The 18004-nt window shown below is 47.2% G+C and overlaps 1 protein-coding gene across 2 annotated transcripts in view; it reads left to right on the plus strand.

Moving 5' to 3' along the window:
- The first annotated feature begins 7444 nt into the window (after positions 1-7444).
- LOC143934285 (zinc-alpha-2-glycoprotein-like) overlaps positions 7445-18004 on the plus strand; it is a 42754-nt gene continuing 32194 nt past the window's right edge. Inside the window, exon 1 of one of the 2 annotated variants that reach the window (XM_077457752.1) lies at positions 7445-7953. The gene's annotated coding sequence lies outside the window, so the exon portion shown is untranslated. The remainder of the gene's footprint in view (positions 7954-18004) is intronic. The other variant, XM_077457751.1, reaches the window with a different exon arrangement.

Below are 18004 nucleotides of genomic sequence, written 5' to 3' on the forward strand. Positions count from 1 at the left end.
TCTTTGGGGGTGCACATAGCAGAGAGTGAAGAAGAGGGTGCAGATCGAGAGGATGAGGAGGGTGCAGAAGAATAAGGCTGAGTGAGCCACTCAACCAAGTCTGGTGCGTCCTTTAAAGTAATTGAACGCACCTTCTGCAACTTCCCACTTTGGCTCAAGGCTGTTGCTCCTGCCCTACCCCTACCACCCCTGCGGAAGGGCCTGCCTCTTCCTCTGCCTGTCATTTTTTAAATCACCCTGTGACAAAACTCTTAGTCCCTATACCGCTGAAGGACTGCTGCAGTATAGGGCAGCGGTCAGCAGTAGTGCACGTCAACCCTATGTATTGTGGACCGATAGCGGTCCTTACAGAACAGCAGACTGTACTGCACTCAGGCCTATGTACCGTAGCACCCTATACCAAGTTACCAGTCCTTATAAAAACTTTTGTGGACCAAGCAGGTTGTGTGTTAGTGATTAGCAGACTGTACGTCAGTCCCTATACCAATGAAGGACTGCTGCAGTATAGGGCAGCGGTCAGCAGTAGTGCACGGCAACCCTATGTATTGTGGACCGATAGCGGTCCTTACAGAACAGCAGACTGTACTGCACTCAGGCCTATGTACCGTAGCACCCTATACCAAGTTACCAGTCCTTATAAGAACTTTTGTGGACCAAGCAGGTTGTGTGTTAGTGATTAGCAGACTGTACGTCAGTCCCTATACCAATGAAGGACTGCTGCAGTATAGGGCAGCGGTCAGCAGTAGTGCACGTCAACCCTATGTATTGTGGACCGATAGCGGTCCTTACAGAACAGCAGACTGTACTGCACTCAGGCCTATGTACCGTAGCACCCTATACCAAGTTACCAGTCCTTATAAAAACTTTTGTGGACCAAGCAGGTTGTGTGTTAGTGATTAGCAGACTGTACGTCAGTCCCTATACCAATGAAGGACTGCTGCAGTATAGGGCAGCGGTCAGCAGTAGTGCACGGCAACCCTATGTATTGTGGACCGATAGCGGTCCTTACAGAACAGCAGACTGTAACGCACTCAGGCCTATGTACCGTAGCACCCTATACCAAGTTACCAGTCCTTATAAGAACTTTTGTGGACCAAGCAGGTTGTGTGTTAGTGATTAGCAGACTGTACGTCAGTCCCTATACCAATGAAGGACTGCTGCAGTATAGGGCAGCGGTCAGCAGTAGTGCACGGCAACCCTATGTATTGTGGACCGATAGCGGTCCTTACAGAACAGCAGACTGTACTGCACTCAGGCCTATGTACCGTAGCACCCTATACCAAGTTACCAGTCCTTATAAGAACTTTTGTGGACCAAGCAGGTTGTGTGTTAGTGTTTAGCAGACTGTGCGTCAGTCCCTATACCGCTGAAGGACTGCTGCAGTATAGGGCAGCGGTCAGCAGTAGTGCACGGCAACCCTATGTATTGTGGACCGATAGCGGTCCTTACAGAACAGCAGACTGTACTGCACTCAGGCCTATGTACCGTAGCACCCTATACCAAGTTACCAGTCCTTATAAGAACTTTTGTGGACCAAGCAGGTTGTGTGTTAGTGTTTAGCAGACTGTGCGTCAGTCCCTATACCGCTGAAGGACTGCTGCAGTATAGGGCAGCGGTCAGCAGTAGTGCACGGCAACCCTATGTATTGTGGACCGATAGCGGTCCTTACAGAACAGCAGACTGTACTGCACTCAGGCCTATGTACCGTAGCACCCTATACCAAGTTACCAGTCCTTATAAGAACTTTTGTGGACCAAGCAGGTTGTGTGTTAGTGTTTAGCAGACTGTGCGTCAGTCCCTATACCGCTGAAGGACTGCTGCAGTATAGGGCAGCGGTCAGCAGTAGTGCACGGCAACCCTATGTATTGTGGACCGATAGCGGTCCTTACAGAACAGCAGACTGTAACGCACTCAGGCCTATGTACCGTAGCACCCTATACCAAGTTACCAGTCCTTATAAGAACTTTTGTGGACCAAGCAGGTTGTGTGTTAGTGATTAGCAGACTGTACGTCAGTCCCTATACCAATGAAGGACTGCTGCAGTATAGGGCAGCGGTCAGCAGTAGTGCACGGCAACCCTATGTATTGTGGACCGATAGCGGTCCTTACAGAACAGCAGACTGTAACGCACTCAGGCCTATGTACCGTAGCACCCTATACCAAGTTACCAGTCCTTATAAGAACTTTTGTGGACCAAGCAGGTTGTGTATTAGTGTTTAGCAGACTGTGCGTCAGTCCCTATACCGCTGAAGGACTGCTGCAGTATAGGGCAGCGGTCAGCAGTAGTGCACGGCAACCCTATGTATTGTGGACCGATAGCAGTCCTTACAGAACAGCAGACTGTACTGCACTCAGGCCTATGTACCGTAGCACCCTATACCAAGTTACCAGTCCTTATAAGAACTTTTGTGGACCAAGCAGGTTGTGTGTTAGTGTTTAGCAGACTGTGCGTCAGTCCCTATACCGCTGAAGGACTGCTGCAGTATAGGGCAGCGGTCAGCAGTAGTGCACGTCAACCCTATGTATTGTGGACCGATAGCGGTCCTTACAGAACAGCAGACTGTAACGCACTCAGGCCTATGTACCGTAGCACCCTATACCAAGTTACCAGTCCTTATAAGAACTTTTGTGGACCAAGCAGGTTGTGTATTAGTGTTTAGCAGACTGTGCGTCAGTCCCTATACCGCTGAAGGACTGCTGCAGTATAGGGCAGCGGTCAGCAGTAGTGCACGGCAACCCTATCTATTGTGGACCGATAGCGGTCCTTACAGAACAGCAGACTGTACCGCACCCAAGCCTATGTACCGTAGCACCCTAGACAGACCAAGTTACCAGTCCTGATAAAGAGCTTTGTGGAACAAGTGAGTTGTGAATGATTAGCAGACTGCAGCAGAAGGGCAGCAGTCAAGTATAATATTCTTTCTATATTTGGAAGAAAGAATATTATACGTGTACAAGCCTATTACCGTACCACTGATACCAGTCCTGAAAAGAACCTTTGTGGAACTAATAGTAACAGCAAGTCTTTAAAATTATCCTCACTGCCTGACACACTGCTTCCTGCCTGTCCCTATACAAATTGGCAAAAAAGAGTAGGCTGGAACGATTAGCTGGAACAGCTCTTTTGTGGACCTGATAGTAACAGCTAATGATGATGATGATGATGATGATGAAGAAAGACTAATCTGGCTGAGCTGTCCCTAAAATAGCAGCATACAGCGCTCTGTCCCTTTATCTAAACTGACAAAAGAAACTCAGGCTGCTGACCTAACACCTATACCAGTCCTGAAAAGAACTTTTGTGTACCAAATAGCTAGCGTTTTCTCTGTCCCTACTCCACACAGGATCCTTTCCCTACAGTGACAGAAGAAAGAATGTAAAATGGCCACCGGATCGGGTGTATTTATAGGTTAGGGGGAATGTCCAAGTGTCCATGAGCTGTCATGTCTCAATTGGTTGTCCTGTAACACATGATAAACGTGTCACGAAAGGTTAAAGTTCTTGTATACATTAAACACGTAAGTCCGCCGGGGCGAACGACGGAAAAAGGCGTTCGAACCCGCGGACGGCGAAAGTCGGAAATTCGCCGCGAAACGACCGCCGGGCGAACCGTTCGGCCATCACTATTGCCTTGTCCACTGTGAATGATAAAAATGTGCAGGATGAAAATGATTGTTTTCCTTTGCAGGTCCTGGCTGGGGAGGAGGAGGCTCCTCCCACTGAGCAAAATATACTAGACTTAGAGGTGTCTAGCGATAGTTTTGGGACTGCACAATTACAGGACCCCACTCTCAAAAATGCGAGAGAGCAGGTTGCTGTTATGAACGGGGTACCTCAGGAACCAGATGCTGAAAAAAGATTTCCACATTTTTCGGTGACTAATGATCTTTTCTATAGAGTCAATAAGGTTAAAGATGAGATTGTGGAACAGCTTCTGGTACCTAAGCCGTACCGGCGTCAGGTGCTTGACATGGCACATAACCATGTTCTTGGGGGACACTTGGGGACTGACAAAACGCGAGAGAGGGTTCTCCAGAGGTTTTTTTGGCCGGCCATATATGATGACATTAAAAAATACTGTGAGTCGTGCCCCACATGTCAGGTTAGTGCCCCAGTGTCACATTTTCGCAGTCCTTTGGTTTCGCTCCCTATTATAGAGGTGCCTTTTGAGCGTATTGCCATGGATTTAGTGGGTCCCATTGTAAAGTCAGCTAGAGGACACCAGTATATTTTGGTAGTCCTGGATTATGCGACCCGCTATCCTGAGGCTGTACCCTTAAGAAACACTGCATCTAAAACAATTGCACGTGAGTTGTTTTATATGTTCTCTAGGACTGGGATCCCCAAAGAAATCCTAACTGACCAAGGTACGCCATTTATGTCGAAAGTAATGAAGGAATTATGCAGACTATTTAAAATCTCACACATCCGTACCTCTGTGTACCACCCCCAGACGGACGGATTGGTGGAGAGATTTAATAAAACTTTGAAACATATGTTGAAGAAAGTGGTGGCAAAAGATGGTCGTGACTGGGATCATTTATTACCCTACCTCATGTTTGCTATTAGGGAGGTGCCCCAAGCGTCCACAGGGTTCTCACCATTCGAGTTGGTCTATGGTCATCACCCTAGGGGTCTACTAGACATTGCAAAAGAGACATGGGAGAATGAGTCCACCCCATACAAGAGTGTTATTGAGCATGTAGCACAAATGCAGGACCGTATAGCCACTGTAATGCCCCTGGTAAGGGAACACCTCCAGAGAGCTCAAGAGGCCCAAAGTAGAATTTACAACCGGTCCGCAAGAATCAGGACATTCAACCCAGGCGATAGGGTCCTTATACTAGTCCCCACTGTTGAGAGTAAATTCTTGGCGAAGTGGCAAGGTCCTTATGAAATTGTTGAAAAGATCAGTGAGGTGAACTACAAGGTGCACCAACCAGGTAGAAGGAAGCCTTTCCAAGTTTATCACATAAACTTGATCAAGCCCTGGAAAGACAGGGAATCCTTGGGGGCGACAAATACTGTTAATAATTTGTCACAACCAATCCCTCCAGTCAAGGTAGGTGATACTCTATCAGTGTCACAGAAACAGGAGGCTCAGGAATTTTTACAGAAAAACAAAAACAAGTTCTCTGACCTCCCAGGGCGTACACACCTCATCCATCATCACATTGAAACTGAGCCTAGAAGCAGAGTAAACCTTAAGCCCTATAGGATACCCGAGGCACGTAGGGAAGCCGTATCTGCCGAGGTAAAACGTATGCTTGCTCTGGGGGTAATTGAGGCAATACAGAATTGGCCTAGACCCCTGACAAGGAAACAGGTTAGAGCTTTCCTGGGTATTACGGGTTATTACCGTAGATTTGTGCCGAACTTTGCCTCAGTTGCTGCTCCGCTAACTGACTTGACAAAGGGCGGAAAGACAGCAATGGTCACGTGGACCCCAGAGGCCGAGGAGGCTTTCCAAAGCCTTAAGTCTGCCTTGTGCCAACCACCTGTGTTAGTCACCCCCGATTTCAGGCGAGAATTTCTGGTTCAGACAGATGCCTCTAGCACAGGCTTAGGTGCAGTACTCTCACAAATAGTGAATGGTGAGGAGCATCCGGTGACGTACTTGAGTAGAAAACTAACCCCGGCCGAGAAAAATTATGCCATTGTGGAGCGAGAATGTTTGGCAGTGAAGTGGGCCCTAGAATCGTTAAAGTATTACTTGCTAGGCAGGAAATTCAAGTTGGTGACAGACCATGCCCCCCTAACATGGATGAAGTTAAACAAGGAGAGAAATGCAAGAGTGACTAGATGGTTTCTCTCCCTACAAAACTTTAATTTCACTGTAGAACACAGGCCAGGGAAATTACAGGCAAATGCTGACGCATTGTCAAGGGTAAGTTGTCTGTGGGGACAAAAGGCTCAGCCCTCCGGTCTGAAAAAGAGGGGGGGGATATGTAGACATGTCACTGGAGAAGTGATCGAGGGGGTGTACATCTCACCTAGGTTGCTACACAGTGTGAGATGGTAAATCCAGGATGGATCAGTTTCTCAGCAGCGATATGCTGCTGAGTTGTTATTTAATTTTGCCGGGCCTGGGTTTATATGGAATGGCAGGTAGGTTTGGTAGAGGGACCTGTCATTCCACATCCCCCGATCCAGTTCTGGGTTTGGGATCAGGTGAGCTTGGATCCTAATTAGCCTGGGAAGCTAAAGGCTCTGTAGGGTCTGCAGGTGATTGCTTCTCAGCCAGGGAATGAACAATCTGTGTGTTGAAGGAAGCTGCAAGCACAGCCACTGCTGGAGCTAAAACTCACCCTGCGATATCCAGGCGAAAGACGCTGTGTTTGTAAGTGTCAGATAGGTGAGCAGAACCTGTTAGTAAGCGCCCAGCCGGGCTAGGACTTTTATTTTTGTTGTACTTAGAAAGCACGGTGTTGCTGTATATTTTGTTTGCTGGACTGTTTGTACCACGAATAAACGCCAAGATCTGCTTTATCAAATTCCAAGTCTGCTGTGAACTGTGTCCAAACACACCCTACCCCGGGAAGATCCCTTACAATATATATATATATATATATATATATATATATATATTCCTTTTGGTACAGTGCTGCATCACCATGTGAGTCAAACTATCACAACACTGAAAACCGAAAAGTGGCCTGCCAATAAAGAGGTGTATACAGGTGGGTACACACATGATTAAAGTGGAACTCTAGATACTACCTTTTTATTATGTTGGCTAAGGTTTGGAAATTGTCAGGCATTTTCAGCTGTCTGTGTCCCCTCACTTTCTATCCTGGAGACAGATGTCTCTGGAGAAGAAAGAGAGTAGAAACTTGTCCAATATAGTCAAATGAAGCAACAAAAACCTTACATATTTTCCCCATTACACAATGTAAAAGATATGGCTGGAGTTCTCTTTAAAAGGGAAGTAAACCCTTCCAAACAACTTGTACCTATAGGTAAGCGTAGACAGCGGCGCGCAGGCGCACTAAATGCGGCAAGTCCAAGAATGGATTTGCCTAATTTGTCGACTCCCGTGCGCATGCGCGGGAGTGACGTCATCGCGGCTTCGCCGAATGGCAGCGGCGGAGCTGCGAGACGCGACTCCCGTGCGCATGCGCGGGAGTGACGTCATCGCGGCTTCGCCGCTGTCATTGGTCGGAGCTGCGAGACGCCACCAGCAAGATGGATGCGGCGGACTACAGGGATCAGCGGCGACTTTGCTGGCTCCTGTGTCAGGTAAGTGACACATAATGAGCTACTATGCGATGCATAGTAGTCCATTATGCTTTACCTTTGCAGGGAAAAAAAGAGGAAGTAAACCCATCAGGGTTTACTTCCTCTTTAATATCTATCATTTGTATTCATAGTCAGTACTATCCTCCTAGTCAGGACCATTTCCCTAACACCTCTACATAGATTACAAATGTAGCACAGGCTTAGTATTGCCTCTGTAATATATGCAGAATATTGCTCTCTGAAACATTGCATTGCATTTTCTGGCTAAGCTGATTGGGTCCTGCTGTAGCTAAGAAAGAAGCCCACCCCTAACAACAAAAACAATGAAAGACAGGATTGGATAGCTACTCAGGAGAGCTGTGATTGGGGGAGAAGGAGAAGGACACAGGAGGAGAGACAGACTGGCATGGTGGCAGGCAGACAGAAGAAAGTATCCCATGTGTTTATCTCTTGAACACTGGCAGAGCCTGTGACTCTCATAAGGAAGGTGCACACTTGAGAGGGGAGTTTGCAGTGTGTTATTCTGCCTGATTACTGAAGATGTGCTAACAGTGCAGAGAAATCTAGAGACCAGTTTCAGTGCTGCAGCAATCATCATCATTATCCTGTTTGGAGGTTTCTGTGCCATGTGATGCTCACATCACCATCCAGTCAACTGAGACAGCAATCAATCTACCAATTGCTGGAAGGAAGATATATCAAGTGCCTCTAATGGTGAGAGATCTTCTGCCATCCTTGTGTATGTGGATCTAGCTGCTAGGTCCTATTTACTGTTAATGCAGCTTTATCTGAAGGTGGATCTCCACATCTGTTAATCTTTGTGACACTTTGTGAAGATACCCCTTTCCATTCTGTGGATTACAAATTTACTTCACAAAAGTCTGAGTACTCAAACACAGGATTTAAAGGGCCCCAACGCTGGCAGACTCTGTGTGTGTGTTTGTGTGAATAGAATTCCCACTGGCCAGTGGTTAGCTAGAACCTACAAGACTTAGGTAGGATCTTATAGTCAGTAATATCACTTTTGGGAAATTATTGAACGTTATTCTTTGTATTGTGTTGTACAGTTTGTTCACCACTTGTTCGGTGCATTTCAGGCAAGGCCTCCCACTGGCGGTTAAAGTGAATGAACACAAATCCTGTTTTCCTTTACTGAGAAGTTGTAGTATACTATTGCACTTAATATTTGTATTCTGTTAATCAGTTTATCTCTTTTCAGGGCTTTTTTGCTAGTTCTAATAAAGCCCAGCTAAAAGTTTAAACAGTGTTTTCGTGTTACTGAGATCCTGGGGAGGGTGAGTCATCACTGGTGTGGGACAGAAGACCCGTATATTACAGTGGCCCCTGCAGGGGTGGCGCTACACAAACATCTCATATCCCATTATACGACTTCATACAAATCAAAACAGACAATATCATTAGAATCTAAATATTTATTTAAAAAAATAATATGTTACAAAACAAAAACAGAGATTGTATAATATAAATAAGAGATCAAAATAAGAGTAAATCATGAAGTTACATCTCAGGGTGAGAATAGAATAGCAATGCAATAGAATGAGATAGAAGAATGTGATCTGTGATGAAGCCAAATCTCAGTCCCATCATGTCAGGATGAATTTTGGGGGAGGTCTTGCTCCTGCTGTCCCCAGTGGTTCTGGTTCTCCGGGTTGGACTCCCGAGCTTCTTCTGGGCTCTGCTCCATGGTGATGGTGATGACTCTTCCTTGGGCAGCGGACAGTGCCAGGCGAGATGCCCAGAAGTGGAGCCGTGAGGTTTACATGGGTAGGTGAAAGGGGGTGGAGTCAGGGGTGGGGTCAAGGGGGTGTGACAAAATGAGGTTTCGTCTAGGGTGTTAAAAATCCTTGCACCAGCCCTGCATATAATGTACAGTTTGTACCCTGATGACACCATACTGTACTTTATATGCAGACCAGTCTGTACCCTGACACTATACTGTACATTATTTACAGACCAGTGTATATAACATACAGTATGGTGTGGGGGGGTGTCACCATGTTTAAGCGCATCAGGTTACACCAACCTTAATGATGCAACTTCCCTCAGGAATGGCGTATGCTACTGTACAGGGCTTCAATGTCAACCGCCAGCCAGAACAGTATTTGATGGCAAAACAATACCCCTTCAACCATTCAGTAGATCTGGGGTATCCTGAATATATGATGTAATATATGGGTATGGATAATTGTCCCCCAGACGGCTCACAAGTTTTTAAATATTGAAGCATCTGTCTCATGTGGGTGTCATTAAAGTCCATATTATGGTAGGATATAGTCATGCAATTCCTCTTTTTCTTTTGCTGTAATTTGGATCAGCATGGTGGCGGTCTTTATTATTTTGCGGTGGACAATATTGCACAATACAGGATACACCCGCTCTCATACTGGGATGATCAGCCAGCCCACTGTGGCTAAAAATGTTTATATTGGTGGTGTTCTATTGCATGCCATTGATTGGCCACCATCAGCTGGGGGGGGGGGGGGTCCTGGGTCAGTGGTATTGTTTTTAGAGAGTACGGGGGGAGGGGGTTTATGGGGAAAAGTGTGTGTGGGGGGGGGGGGGATTTGTGGATATCATATACAGACACTAGTGTGTAAAACTCTTTTATATTTTATATTTGAATAAATTGCAGTGACCATATGAAGATGTTATTTCCAATTTTTGGTTTATTTGGCTAATTTGGTAGTGTGGAGACACCCCCTAGTATTTGTACTTTGGGTTCATGTACCACTGCCAGGGCCAGATTAAGAACATCATGGGCCTGGTGCTGAGGATTTTGGTGGGGCCTTTTATAAACAATAAATAAATAAAAATGCAAAATATTTTTTGTTACAACAAATTAAATTAAAGAGAGAGAGGGAGGATGAGAGAGAGAGATAAAGGGGGGTGAAAGAGGTGTGAGGGGTAAGGGAGGGAGGATGAGAGAGAAAGGGGGGGATGGGAGAAAGAGGATGCACATGAGCATGTGTGGGAATGACATCAACACAGCCTGGCCAAGGCAAGTGACCGAAGGCACAGAACCCAGAAGGAAGACCGGGAGAAGATGGAAGTGCCCGGGCCCCGCCGGATTGATCACAGCACAGCACTGGAGGGCTCAGTCTGACAATTTAAGTGTACCCTAATGCGCTAATATGCTGTGCATACTTGTACATTATGGCATAACCTACCCCATGGAATCTAAAAAGTAGTAATATTAGAAAAGTTTACTACCGCTTTAATATCACAGGAGCCTCTCATGGGGCCCCTACTGACTCTGTGTCCCTTGGGAAGTGCCTAAGTACATAGTTGTCAACATTTCAAAAATATTTTCAGGGACGCTTTTTTTTACAAGTGCTATATTTAGAGTCGCTGACATCCCCCGTGTTCCTCTATACATCACAATAGTAATAACAAAATTATATAAGTACTAATAATGGGGCAGAACAAATATGAGGACTGTGAGATTTCCTTTAGTTGAACTGACAAAAGTGCCCATTCTAGAGCTGGTAAAATTGAGGATATTCAGTATAATTTTAAAGAACAGTTTTTGTGGGTAAGAGGCATAGGGAGGAGTATGGATGGTATAAAAGAGGGAAGTATGTGCAGGTGAGGGAGAGGAATGTGGAGGGTCTAACAGTGGGCACTATGTACATGAGAGGAGTGCAGAGGGTATGGCAGAAGGAACTATGTACAGGAGAGGAGTGTGAAGGGTATGACAGTGGGGGTTATGCACAGCAGAGGAGTGTAGAGGGTATGACATTGGGCACTATGTATAAGAGAAGAGTGTGGAGGGTATGACAGTGAGCAATATGTACAGGAGTGTGGAGGGTATGACAGTGGGCACTATGTACAGGAGAGAAGTGTGGAGAGTAGGACAGTAAGCAGTAATTACAGGAGAGGAGTGTGGAGGGAGGGTATGACGCTGGGCACTATGTATAGGAGAGGAGTATGGAGGGAATGACAGTGAGTAGTATGTATAGGAGAGGAGTGTGGAGGGCATGACAGTGGGCACTATGTATAGGAGAGAAGTGTGGAGGGTATGACAGTGGGCACTATGTATAGGAGAGAAGTGTGGAGGGTATGGCAGTGAGTAGTATGTACAGAAGAGGAGTGTGGAGGGTATGACAGTGGGCACTATGTATAGGAGAGAAGTGTTGGAGGTATAACAGTGGGCACAATGTATAGGAGAGAAGTGTGGAGGGTATGACAGTGAGCAGTATGTACAGGAGAGAAGTGTGGAGAGTATGACAGTGGTTAAGCGGGCCAGACTTGGATTGAAATTACAGCAATTAAGCAGAGACCAGCCATAGTCGATCTATATATGGGCTAGCTGGTTTTATCCAAGTCAACCTATTAACCGACTTGAGTACAACCAGCCTGTCAGGTTTTCCCCCAAAACAATCAGTGCTGCCAGCTATAGTTAGCAACACTAATCATTGTATTCACTGGCAGAACACAATAACACTGCGGGAGTGATTGCCCCATTCACAGGCCAGCAGGTGAGAGGGTGTGTGGGGACAGGCTGGGGAGAGATACTAGTCAGTCCCTGGGTAGGCACTGGTTAGTATCAGAGCCAGATACACACAGGTTACATACGCCACGATCGTTAGAGCGAGAGCAATAATTATAGCACTAGACCTCCTCTGTAACTCTAAACATGTAAACTGTAAAAAAATTTAAAGCATCGCTTAGTACACAACAAAAAATCGTCCTAACTTTAGTGTTTTTTTTTATGAATGAAACAGTTTCTTTCCAAAAAAAAAGTTTGAAAAATTGCTGCGCAAATATCGGGTAACATAAAAAGTTGCTATTCCATAGGGTGTCTGCTAAAACAATATATAATGCTTGAGGGTTCTGAGTAATTTTCTAGCATAAAAAAATGATGATTTTTACATGTAGGAGAGAAGTCTCAGAATGGGCCTGGGTGGCAAGGGGTTAATTATCATAAGTAATATACAAATAATTATTATAAGCACTGTGAGTTCATCCTCTCTGTCTGCTGCAGAGTGTTCCAGCTTGTATTTATACTGCCGCTCTGTATGTAGCTTCTGACAGGCTGCACAAGGAGCCCCGTATCTCCGGAACCATAGATGATAGCAGCCCCATATTTTAACCAGTGCTGGAGTGGGTCTTTAGCTACATACCCCCTAAATGTGGGGTCTCTGTGACTCCTGATAGCCAAGCTACAATCCTCAAAGTCAATCTTTTTTTTTTTGATTATTTTTTTTTTTTTTGTGCAAATGGGCCTATCTTGAGAAAGGGGCCTGGAACTGCAGCTCCAATAGCCCCTATGTTAATCCGGCCCTGACCACTGCCTCACTATTGGCAACTTTCAGGTCCATTTTCTAATTGCAGCTGGAGCCCTAGGGCTCCACAGAACCCTGGTTGAGAAAGGCTGCCTTAGAGTTACTGTTCCTCCATGCACACCTCCAATGCCACTCTTCTGCATAGTCAAAACAGGGGGTTGCTCCTATGGCATGACCACCATTTATAGAATATCTTCTACTTTATTTGCAATGAATACAAGGTATTCTCTGATTGGATAAGGTGGAGCTTGTGACATCACTGCCCTGCCTCTCCACCACCTCTAATCAGAGAATGGCTTGTATTCACTGAAAAAAATACAAGACCTTCTGTAAATGACAGCAATGCAGAGCGAACGGCCACCTTTGTTCAGAATCATAGCTGCTCAGCACAGGATCCTAGAAACCACTGCTATCACTGTATTAACACTAGAACTGCTACTACAGCGATCGTTCACTTACACAGGGATCACTCAGGTATAAGATATGCATACTTACATTGATCCAAGTTGGACCAATGTAAATATGCAATACAATTCCTACCAAAACCTCAGCTTTAACCAAACCAAATTGTAATCATTGTAAAGCCAAACTCTTAGAAAAGTAAAAATTCTCCATGCAGTGGGTTGTGCACCCACTCTGTCCAGGGGGGCTTGGTAAAGCAGTTTTACTTATCCAATCCTCCACTCCTGTAGGCTCCTCTGTGGTGCTAAACTGGTCCCTGCAGCCTATTCTCCCCTGTACTCAAGAAGTCAGAATGGGGCACATAGAAAACAATTGTTTCCTATGTGCCCTAGCAGTGATTAGCACTAGTTTGAATGGGCCACCAAAGCACAGTTCACAATGGTGTGGTGCAGGAACTACATATGATTCAGAGAGGAATCGCACCGCACACTTTTTTGCCACACCAGAATCGGATCGCATGGGTGTTCACACTCATGCAATCCGATTCTGCAAATCGCATTGTTTTGTGAACCAATTTTTGGGGTGTCATTAACTACACACCCACAGTGCTTCGCATTAACAAGGTGCGATTTTAAAGCGGCGTGGGAAACACATAGTAATGCTGCGAATTTCGCACTGCATCAGTGGGCCTTAACCTGCTATTTGTTTCTGTTCTGTTCATACTGTTAGTGCTCTGAGATGCTATATATTCATGTTTGTTTCTAATACATCTTTAGTAATTATTTTTGGTTCACTGTTTAGCAGTGGCGTCGGGAGCAGGGCCAGATTAAGAGCATCATGGGCCTGGTGCTGAGGATTTTGGTGGGCCTTTTTATGGAAACAAAATGAAAATGCAAAAATGTTTTGCTAAAACAAATTAAATATACTCTAACCAGTAATATCAGCCATGCAGCCTTTGAGCAGCAGCAACACCACCAATACCACCTGCTATGCAGTCTCTCACTAACAGTAACATAGAGAGGCCACATTTCCAAACTGCCATTCAGGGACATCCCCCTTCCCAAAAAAAGATGAGGGGGGGGGGGTGTAGTCTTGGGGTTGATGGGGAAATAGGTGCTGGGGGTGAATTTTCAGGCAAATGGCTGGTGTTAGCATTTAAAATCCTCCTGATACTATGCTTGATATGGCGTCAGGATGATCAAATTCCATTATTTCAATTACTACATTGTAATATATAGTGAAATAATTCAGCTCACCATCATGCAGAATCAGTGGGAACCTGAGCTTATCACTTGCCACCAGATGCAGCATGTCATTTGCCACCATCTCCTACCGCCAGATGCAGTGTGCCACTTAATACCTGCAGCCTGCCACCAGATACAGTGTGTCACTTGCCACCAGCAGCCTGCCACCAGATACAGTGTGTCACTTGCCACCAGCAGCCTGCCACCAGATACAGTGTGACACTTGCCACCAGCAGCCTGCCACCAGATACGGTGTGCCACTTGCCACCAGATACAGTGTGCCACTTGCCACCCGCAGCCTGCCAGCAGATACGGTGTGCTACTTGCCACCCACAGCCTGCCAGCAGATACGGTGTGCTACTTGCCACCCACAGCCTGCCACCACAGTGTGCCACTTGCCACCAGCAGCCTGCCACTAAATACAGTGTGCCACTTGCCACCAGCAGCATGCCACCACATACAGTGTGCCACTTGCCACCAGCAGCATGCAACCGGATACAGTGTGCCACCTGCCCCAAGCAGCCTTCCACCAGATACAGTGTGCCACTTGCCACCAGCAGCCTGTCACCAGATATGGTGTCCCACTTGCCCCCAGATACAGTGTGTCACTTGCCACCAGCAGCCTGCCTCCAGATACAGTGTGCCACTTGCCCCAAGCAGCCTTTCACCAGATACAGTGTGCCACTTGCCACCAGCAGCCTGCCACCAGATGCAGTGTGCCACTTGCCAGCAGCAGCCTGCCACCAGATACAGTGTGCAACTTTCCACCAGATACAGTGTGCCACTTGCCACCCGCAGCTTGCCACCAAATACGGTGTGCTACTTGCCACCCACAGCCTGCCACCAGATACGGTGTGCTACTTGCCACCTACAGCCTGCCAGTAGACACAGTGTGCCACTTGCCACCAGACACAGTGTGCCACTTGCCACCAGATACAGTGTGTCACTTGCCACCAACAGCCTGCTACCAGATACAGTGTGCCACTTGCCAACAGGAGCCTGCCACCAGATACAGTGTGCCACTTGCCCCAAGCAGCCTTCCACCAGATAGAGTGTGCCACTTGCCACCAGCAGCCTGCCACCAGATACAGTGTGCCACTTGCCAGCAGCAGCCTGCCACCAGATACAGTGTGCAACTTGCCACCAGATACAGTGTGCCACTTGCCACCCGCAGCTTGCCACCAAATACGGTGTGCTACTTGCCACCCACAGCCTGCCACCAGATACGGTGTGCTACTTGCCACCCACAGCCTGCCACCAGACATAGTGTGCCACTCGCCACAAGATACAGTGCAGCATTTGCCACCAGCAGGATGCCACCAGATACAGTGTGCCACTTGCCACCAGCAACATGCAATCAGATACAGTGTGTCACTTGCCACCAACAGCCTGCCACCCGATACAGTGTGCCACTTGCCAACAGGAGCCTGCAACCAGATACAGTGTGCCACTTACCCCAAGCAGCTTTCCACCAGATACAGTGTGCCACTTGCCACCAGCAGCATGCCACCAGATACAGTGTGTCACTTGCCACCAGCAGCCTGCCACCAGATACAGTGTGCCACTTGCCCCAAGCAGCCTTCCACCAGATACAGTGTGCCACTTGCCACCAGCAGCCTGCCACCAGATACGGTGGGCCACTTGCCACCAGATACAGTGTGCCACTTGCCACCCTTAGCCTTGCCACCAGTAGCATGCCACCAGATAAAGTGTGCTACTTGCCACCAACAGCCTGTCACTGGATACAGTGTGCCACTTGCCACCAGCAGCCTGTCACTGGATACAGTGTGCCACTTGCCACTGTAACAACATATTTGGCGACCCATCGCAGTTTTCTACGGAAGTGACGTTCCGTTGCCGCCATCTTGCTACACCCCTAATCATCCACAGTAAGGATACACTAAGAAGGAGGAAAGCGGACATGTTGTTACACCCACCGCAGTTTTGCATTTTACACGTATTTATAACAGTAAACTGATGGGTCGCCGAATATGTCGTTACACCATAGTCAATCAAATCCCTGGAGCCCCCACCCCTCCTGAGCAGGGATGGGGGCTCTGTGAGCCCCCGCCCCTCCTGAGCAGGGATGACTGTGTGTAAAATGAATGCCAGGAGTATTGATTAGACCAAGTTCTACAGAGGGGGGTGTGTACAAGTCTTTGGGCTAGCACTGGTGTGCTGCAGTCGGCCGCACTGCTTATGTATCTGCAGTTTTAACTTGCAGTCCTATTGATTTATATTAGGTTGCAGGTTTCTGCTGCATTTTCTGACAGTGTGCCAAAGATGCAGCGTGCAGGAATTTTGGAAAAAACACACAACCTAATAGAAATCAATAGGACTGTGGGTAAAATGCAGGAAAACTGTGGCTACACCAGCAATGGGCCAAAACATAGCAAATCAGTGTGAACCACCTAAAAGCACAAGGGACCAAGCACTACCACAGGCTGATGACACAATTCTAAACACTTTGACTGCAGTTATAACAGCTACTGCTGGATAAAAAAAGTTAAAAAAGAGGGGAAGGGAGATAAGAGTCCAGTCACTGAGCTCACATGTGGATTGGGCTTATACTGCTGGCTGGGAGGGCCGATTTAAAGGCAGGGGCCTGGAGCTGCAGCTCCAAAAGCTCCTATGTTAATCTGGCCCTGGTCGGGAGAGGGGCCCTGAGGGGGACTGGAGCCCCGAGTGGGTCCCCAAAATGCCCCAGGTCTCGGGCATGCATAGTTCTATTATTAGCCCCGAGCGCCGCTGAGCGGAGAGCGATCTGACCCCGAGCATAGCCGAGTCACATAGCAGGTCCCGCCTTCTGGAGTCTGCAGTACCTATGAAGGACATCCCACTGGTCCAATAGTGGGACCGCGGGACATGTGGCATCCATCATAGGCACTGCAGGCTCCAGAAGGCGGGAATTACAATGCGGCCACCACGCCACTGTGAGAAGATCCCCACTCAGCGATCGGGTGGGCGGCACTCCTCTCCTCTCCTCTCCTGTCCTGTCTTGTCATGGCTCTGTCTGCTTGGAGTGCCTGCTGTCTATTCTACTGTGATGGGAGCACCGCACACTATGGCTGAGCTGCAGGAGGAGGTCATGTCATCTGAGGTCTGGTCAGGTAGGTCTGGTAGGTCAGTGTATGTCAAAGTGTGTCAGGTAGGTCAGTGTATGTTGGGTAGGTCAGTGTATGTCAGGTAGGTCAGTGTGTGTCAGGTAGGTCAGTGTATGTTGTGTATGTCAGGTAGGTCTGTGTATGACAGTGTGTGTCAGATAGGTCAGTGTATGTCAGTGTGTGTCAGGTGGGTCAGTGTGTGTCTGGTAGGTCAGTGTATGTTGTGTATGTCAGGTAGGTCAGTGTGTGTCAGGTAGGACAGTGTGTGTCAGATAGGTCAGTGTATGACAGTATGTGTCAGGTGGGTCAGTGTGTGTCAGGTAGGTAGAGATCACCCATCGCTGGACCCCGGAGAAGAAATCAGCCATCATTACTGGATAGCAAGAGTGGATTACCAACGCTGGAATCTTTTTTTTTTTTTTTTTTAATAAAGCACTTTTCCCAACGTTGTGTGTGTTTTTTAACAATTTTTTACACTTTCTTTGTGAAATGGTAGGAGTACTTTTGTACCCCCTTACCATTTTAAACGGGGGCCGGGATCTGGGGGTCCCCTTGTTAAAGGGGGCTTACAGATTCTGATAAGCCCCCCGCCCGCAGACCCCCACAACCACCCACCAGGGTTGTGGGGATGACGCCCTTGTCCCCATCAACATGTGGACATGGTGCTTTGAGGGGTATGAAATTTAAAGGAATATTACACTTTTATTGT

Source organism: Lithobates pipiens, unplaced genomic scaffold (assembly GCF_037356315.1).
Source record: "Lithobates pipiens isolate NorthernLeopardFrog02 unplaced genomic scaffold, aLitPip1_a1.2 Scaffold_27, whole genome shotgun sequence".
NCBI lineage: Eukaryota > Metazoa > Chordata > Amphibia > Anura > Ranidae > Lithobates > Lithobates pipiens.